Below are 5437 nucleotides of genomic sequence, written 5' to 3' on the forward strand. Positions count from 1 at the left end.
AAAGCACTTAGCAGCGCCTGGGAGGAGTAGGCGCTTAATGCCAATTATAAATAACAAGAATGGCTTTGTCTTTTAGACACTGTAGAGCCACCGTTTGATGTAACTGCCCCATTAAGGGAGGTCCTACTTCCATGTCGCTAATTATACAGGCCTAGAAACAAGCTCTAACTTGCCTGGCAGTTCGAATGAACCAACCTAAAGTTGGACTCGAACCCAGGACAACTTCGTTCTTTTTCTACTTAGAAACATTTATGATTGGGCCGAGTCATCCAAAGCTGATCAAAAATAGCAACCAGCAGGAGCGCAGACCCGGAGTCCTGCGTCGGCCCCGCCCCCACCTGAACAGAGACAGGAAAGCTGAAGAGGGTCAGGGCAGCAGGAGAGGGGGGTCAGGCGGGGGCGGGGCCGGACCCCCACGTGCGCCGCCTGCAGCCGCTTAGCGAAGCCCTTTGTCGGGAGCAGCCGCGTTCGTGCCGCACTCGGCGGCTTAAAATAAAGACAATGTTCCCAGCCTCCCTGCGGCTAAATCCGGCTCGAGTGCGGGGGTGGTGAGCGAGCCGGGCGGGAGCGCTTCTCGCCGCGCTACCTCCCTTCTTCCCTTGTGCCTCAGTTTCCCCAGTTGGTAAGGGGAGACCTAGCCAGTTAGGCAAGGAGCGCTGAAAAACGTGAAACAACAACGGGAGGGACGGGGCTATAGCCCCTTTCTTCTGAAGCTGCACAGACTCAAGAAAGCTGCGTGGGCCAAAGGTGGGGGCCACTCAGGAGGAGGCAGAGGAAAGCTGGACACCCTCCCCTCCCGCCCACAAAATAAGTGTTTTTATTTCTAAAGGGACATGTGCAGAGGCGGTGGGAGAAAAGGGAGACCAAGAAGATTGGGGGAAGGGGGCAAAGAGGAAGCTTGATTCAGACTCGGAAATGGATGTGGAGGCCTAACTCCCCCACTCTAAACCACGTGTACACGCACAAGTACACGCACCCCCACTGTTCTCCCAACCAGCAGCCCGCAACCTAAGGATGGCCCAGCAGGGGGCAGCCCGCCGCAGGGACTCTGAGTTCTGACCTAACCCTGAGGATTTAATGACCCCGAGGGTCGGAGAAGGAGCTGCTCGGATCCCGACCCCCGACCCCCAGCTACGGTATCTGACCAAACCCAGAAAGAAGGCACTCCGGGTGCCTCTTGGCACCCTAGCTTCTCAAAAGTATCCATGTTCCCGCATGTACCTGCCACTAGTGCCCCGTGGTTGCTGGCCCAAGCCCCAGAGACGCCAGAGTCTTCCTTCCCTGGCTCCTTAGGCAACTGGGATCCAAGCTCAACCTGGGATAGGATGCTTGGTGGGGAAATGAAATGAGGAGGAAGGATGGGGCGGGTTGCCCCAGACTCCAAAACCCGTAGCTTAGAGACCCCAGGACCTGACTTCAAACAGTGGCTAACCTAGTACCCACCACGCTTCAGCTTTCTCTTTTCTCACCCTTATAAAGGTGATCTTGATTTCAGCCCTTTGCACCTCCCACCCAGGGCTTCATCACAGCCCACAGGGCAAAGAACACCGGTGCGCCGCGTTTATAGCTTTCCCAGTTCTCTGTGGTCAACTCTCCAGGAAGCCTCTACTGGGGCTTTGCTAGACTCAGGTCTCTATGACAAAGGGTACCCCTAGCCAGGGGTCCCTATCGCTGAGTCAACTCAACACAGGAATCTAACCTGGACTAGGGGAGGCTGCTGGCCAAACTGTAGGCTGAGAAGAGAGGCGGAAGTGGCTCACACTCTCCAGGTACACACCTGTGAACCTAGAGTGGGAGTCAGGGGAGACAGAGTTTGACAAGCTGGGAGGAGAGCTGTCTGTCTCCCTGTCTGTCTGTCTTCCAAAGGGAAGCTGGGGGTGGAGCAGGCAGAGAGGTAGATGCTGCCTCGCTTGTCAAAATTAGCCAGTTCCACAGTTGGGCAACCCTCAGACACACACTGAGTACAGACACACGCACGCACATGCGTTTTGGCTCGACTGGCAGGGTCACACCTGTATTTATGTAGGCTGCATGGTGACATGAGCACACATGGATGCACACATGTCGGACACTAAACAGCATATGTAACAAACACACAGCCCCCCCCCACTCCCCACAAACAAGACACCCATATATCCTCACACCGGGGCTCTGCAGACACTAGAGCACGCTGTCCAGCATGTGGGCATGTCACTCAGCCCCAGGGCGGGTGCGCCAGCCCTCTGGGTCTGTTCCAAGTTGGAACCTCTCACGTGAGGCCCAATGTGTCATTTTCAAACAGAAGGAATCTAGCTCCCTCACAGCAGGGAGGAAGAGCAGGGTGTGTGGCTGGGTGGGTGGGTGGGCGCGTGGGCATGTTCATGGAGGGAGGGCATGTGTGCAAAGGAAGCAGGCATGTGAATAACAGGGCATGTGTGTTGGGACATGGTGCACAAGAGTTGGGGGCTTTCCGGTTGGGTGGGGGAAGAAGCCTAGGAAACAGAGTGTGCCTTTGTGAGGGTGTGTGTGTGTGCCGCCGGTCTGTGTGCAGTGGGTGTGGGTGTTTGTCTCCCTGTATCCGCCTTCTCTCTCCTCCTGGACTTTTAGCCTTCCAGGGCTCTCCTTCCTCATGTCCTGCCTCCTCTGTCTCAAGGCTCAAAGTGGATGCCCTTGTGGACAAGGGGGGCACACTCCAGGACTTAGTCCAACCCCAGATGCTGCCTGAGGCTTCCCTCCTGCTCCCCCTCCCTTTCTTTCCTCCCTTTCCTCCCTCCCTCTCGTTCCCTTCCTCCCTCCCCCCCAAGGCTGGCGTGCCAGGGGGTGGGACATGCCAATCACTGGCTGTGCCTCTCCCGCTGCCAGCACAGGGCGCAGCTCCCCCCGGGAGCCAGGTGTTTGGGTCCCAGGAGACGCTGCAGGCCCCCGGAGAAGCAGTGAAGCTGAGGACCCCACAGACCCCTCTCCGGTCCCCTGGTGAGTACATTTGGGAAGGTTTGGGAGGGGCTGTGTTGAGCTGGGTGCAGAAGCAGCAGGGTCCTCTGGGACAGGTCAGGGACAAGGATGAGATGGAAATGGGGGTGGACTCTGGAGAGGGGAGGTGGCCAGGGAGGGGTCTAGAGGCCAAGAGGTCTCTGTAGCCGTGGGCATTGGCTGCTCCAAACACCCTGCCTGCTGGTTTTCAGTGGATTCTTCTGATGTTTTTCTGGGCTTCAGTTGGCAGAAGAGATGGAGACCCTCTTAGAAAACTCAAACTAGAGTTCAGAAGAGATTAGATGGCCATGTAGTTAGCAGATTGCCTAGCACCCTAAAGCAGAAAGGGAAAGGCAGGAGACAGCCCTTGCCACCAGCACCCCGCTGAAGGATGACCCGTGTACATACTTTTGGGGACACCTCCTTCTCTCCTCCTTCAGGGCACCCTGAATCCCACCTCCCCCATCCACCTTCAGCCCCCCAAGATGGACTGAATGAGACTGCTGGCCAGATGGACAAGCTGGATGCCAAGGTGGGTGTTTGGCCAGAAGCCAGCAGGAGACCAGGCAAAGAGCCCCATTGCTTTTTGGAGACAAATAAGCACATGGGTAGCCACATCATCCAGAGGATATGGCCCTGGCATGTAGGGGACCCAGAGAGCCCTCCCTGGGTTTTTAGTATCTTTGGCTTCCGGAAGGTAGGCTGCAGTCAGTGCAAGGGTCTCAGGCAATCCAAGGATACTAATGCACACATGTGTGTCCTCAGACTCCAGGAAGGATGAGTTGAAGCCTGGGGCTTTGATTCTTACAGTTGCCACCTCCAAGACGGGTGTCTGGAGAGAGAACAGTTGGACCATGAAGACCTGTACACTTTAGGGGTTCTTAGTGCCAGTGGAAAGAGCTTCACTTCTTCCTACAGTGCACATCTATCTGCAGCTCCACCCCATTAGCCCAGTGTCCCCTGTCTCACTGGCTGGAAGAATTCAGGCAGTCTCCAGCAGCTGATCAGTCTCTTGTCCCAGGGTTACCAGCCGCTCCATGAGCTGTGTAAGGAAAGGGCGCTACCCCCAGACTTTAGCTACTAGGTAAACCATGACAGCTGCTGGGATATGCAAGAGGAGATGATGGAACAGGGCTACAGAGGGTATCATTCTGGCTGGGCTGCTGGCTGCTGGGCTGCTGGCTGTGACTTTGGTGGATCTTGAAGAGCAATGGGGAACCCTGAGTGTCCAGAAAGGTCTAGGCAGAGCTGTCCTAATGTACACTCGAGAGAATGAGGCTGAAAAGGGAGAGCAGATATGTTCGTGGCCATAGAAGGGAGACATAGTGGTCCCGTTCATACTTGAACCCCATTCCTCTTCACCCTCAGCACATTGCTGCTACCACCTCTGTGAGCAGGAAGATAGGATAGAATAGGGAAGGGAAGGGCGTAGTGAGCTTTGGGAAGCAAGAGCTTGGGCTCCCAAGCAGGCAGGCAGGGAAGAGGTGGGTGAATCGAGCTGAGTTTCTGCTCACTGTGATGCCATGGTGATGCCTAGAAGAATGGGGGAGGGAAAGAGAGAAGAAAGGAAAAGGGGGAGTGCCAGGAGTGAGGCTCTGGAGACTTACAGGGAGGAGGATGAGGGGGCCCAGCATTGCTAATGCCACACTTGCAGAGCAAAGTCTAGGTTGCAGCCCGCTCACAGGTAGGCTCTTCCCAGCCTGCTCAAAGATGGTCAGGTAGTCAAGGTCCATTACCAGTGAGCAAATTTGTCCATATCTCTAGGACGGATGCTCCTCTTTCAGATCAGCGGTGTGTTTAGGAAGCATTTAACTGATGGCCACTGACCTCCCAGTGGTGGCTTGAGCCTAAAAAGACCGAGATTAATTCCACTTGTTTACTTCCTTGTTTCCAAGGCCAGGGGGTCAGGGGTGGAAGTTTTGTGAACCTTTAATGAATCAAGAGCCACTTGAAGAGAAAAGTTAACCCGAGGGGAGTCACCCAGAAAAGCTGGCTTCTAGGCTGTGGTCCCTGACGAATGGAGTAGTCAAAAGCCTGGACCAGAACCTCCTTCTTACTGCATATGTGAGATCCCAAGTTCCCATCCCTCAGCCCTCCCTGAAGACCACCTTCTCCCCAGAGTTATCTCTACCCCCGCCAGGTTTTCAGACAGCTTCCAGCCCCAGAATAACAAGATGGCTCCACACCTCCTTCTTAATTCTTCCCCCGCATTCTCTGTCTCCCCTTCTTACTCCTTGACCAGACTAAGGAAAGTCTCATGTTCAGGAATCCTTCTCCCCAGCCTTCCCATCCTCCCCCAGTGGCTTCTTCCCTTCACCCTTCCTTTCACCAGCCAGATCCCCTGTCCCTAGGGATTGGTCCAGGGCACTGGCGGTCATCAGTCTGGCCTGCCTTGTGTTAGAGACTCTGACCTCATCTCTTAACTCTTGGAGCCCAAATTAACACACACCACCACCACCCACATTAGCTTAAACATACACACACACAC

At 55.2% G+C, this 5437-nt stretch overlaps 1 protein-coding gene across 2 annotated transcripts in view; it reads left to right on the forward strand.

Annotated features, from left to right (window-relative positions):
• The first annotated feature begins 2387 nt into the window (after nt 1–2387).
• The window catches only part of Chrm1 (cholinergic receptor muscarinic 1), a 17325-nt gene continuing 14275 nt past the window's right edge, over nt 2388–5437 (forward strand). The window contains exons 1-2 of one of the 2 annotated variants that reach the window (XM_005351893.3): nt 2388–2952; nt 3390–3481. The gene's annotated coding sequence lies outside the window, so the exon portion shown is untranslated. The remainder of the gene's footprint in view (nt 2953–3389; nt 3482–5437) is intronic. The other variant, XM_005351892.3, reaches the window with a different exon arrangement.

Source organism: Microtus ochrogaster, chromosome 8, assembly GCF_000317375.1.
Source record: "Microtus ochrogaster isolate Prairie Vole_2 chromosome 8, MicOch1.0, whole genome shotgun sequence".
Classification (NCBI taxonomy): Eukaryota; Metazoa; Chordata; class Mammalia; order Rodentia; family Cricetidae; genus Microtus; species Microtus ochrogaster.